This window comes from Sinocyclocheilus rhinocerous, unplaced genomic scaffold (assembly GCF_001515625.1).
Source record: "Sinocyclocheilus rhinocerous isolate Xijiao unplaced genomic scaffold, SAMN03320098_v1.1 scaffold714, whole genome shotgun sequence".
In the NCBI taxonomy this organism is placed as follows: Eukaryota; Metazoa; Chordata; class Actinopteri; order Cypriniformes; family Cyprinidae; genus Sinocyclocheilus; species Sinocyclocheilus rhinocerous.
The window spans coordinates 1272434-1273916 of NW_015646165.1; the positions used below are offsets into that span (position 1 = coordinate 1272434).

The window sequence follows — 1483 nt, forward strand, 5'->3', positions numbered from 1 at the left end:
ATATATATATATATATATATATATATATACATATAGTTTCAATGATACAGATGTAGTGTATGTAGTGAAAGGCCACATTAATGTAGGATGTCAGCTACTGTATGAACAGATGAACATTGACTAATCAAGTGTGCAACATGGAACATGCATCTAATGTTTTTGCTTGGCCACAGAGGTGCACTGAAAGCATATCAAAACATTTACATAGTTACAGATATTCTGATTCAGACCAAGACACTTGGTTCATGCTCAAAACATCTCCTGAAATTCTCAAAGTCAGGCTGATTTACATTAGACACAGAAGACCAGAACTCATAGAGAAATTGTATTTCCTTCTTATGGGTTTAATGGTAGGGTAAATCATATTTTACCTAATTTTATCTCCCTGAGCAGATCCTTGGAGATCAATTAGGGCCTGAAAGCGAAAGAACCAGGTGTGTGTGTGTGTGTGTGTATGTGTTAAAGTTCACAGGATTCAGTAACTGCTTTTATTGAGTGACATTAAGACACTTCATAGGGGTGTTTGAAGTCAAATATGTTTGACATGTGGCCGTATCTTTCCTGTCAGGATGTACCAGTGCTGTGGGACTGAGTAATTCAGTTTATGGGCCAAATTTGGTCATGATACTTTGTGGGTATGTTTCTTTAAACTTTATGTACTGTCCATTTATGCATTTGGCAGATACTTTTTATGCAAAGCGACATACATTACATTCCAGGTATACACTTTATCAATTCATGGATTCGATTCTCAGATAATGCATGCTCATGGCATTACAGGATTGCTATCTGATTAGGTATGCAAATTCCATTTAAATATAATGCCATTTTAAATATAATTAAATTTAATGGCCACATATAAATTTTTTGGTTTTACACACACATACACACACACGTTGGCATAAGTGGTTTATTGGGACTCTGCATAGGCGTAATGGTTTTTATACTGTACAAACCGTATTTTCTATCACCCTACACCTAAACCTACTCCTCACAGAAAACTTTGTGCATTTTTAGATTTAAAAAAAATGTTTTTTAAGCCTTTTGAATTGTGGGGACACAGGAAGTGTCCTCATAAACCACCTTCACATTGTAATACCTATGTCATTATACAAATGTGTGTCCTCATAAACCACCCAAACAGTTGCACACACACACACACACACACACGTCTGGTTCACTATCCTTGTAGGGACTCTACATAGGCGTAATGGTTTTTCTACTGTACAGACCGTATATTATATTGCCCTACACCAACCCTACACCTAAACCTACCCCTTACAGGAAACTTTGTGCATTTTTAGATTTTCAAAAAACTTCATTCTGTGTGATTTATTAGCTTGTTTACCCGTGGGGACCTCAATTTAGGTCCCCACCGTGACATGAGTCCCCATGAGTCTTTGTGTATTCAGGTTTAAGTCCCCACCAGAATAGAAAAACAGGTACACACACACACACACACACACACTCACACTCACACTCA

The 1483-nt window shown here is 37.0% G+C and overlaps 1 protein-coding gene across 1 annotated transcript in view; it reads left to right on the plus strand.

The window, feature by feature from the left end:
• Positions 1 to 612, plus strand: part of LOC107707027 (solute carrier family 41 member 1-like) — a 79130-nt gene extending 78518 nt beyond the window's left edge. Inside the window, exons 12-13 of the transcript XR_001636215.1 lie at positions 321 to 325; positions 602 to 612. The gene's annotated coding sequence lies outside the window, so the exon portion shown is untranslated. The remainder of the gene's footprint in view (positions 1 to 320; positions 326 to 601) is intronic.
• The last annotated feature ends 871 nt before the right edge of the window (positions 613 to 1483 follow it).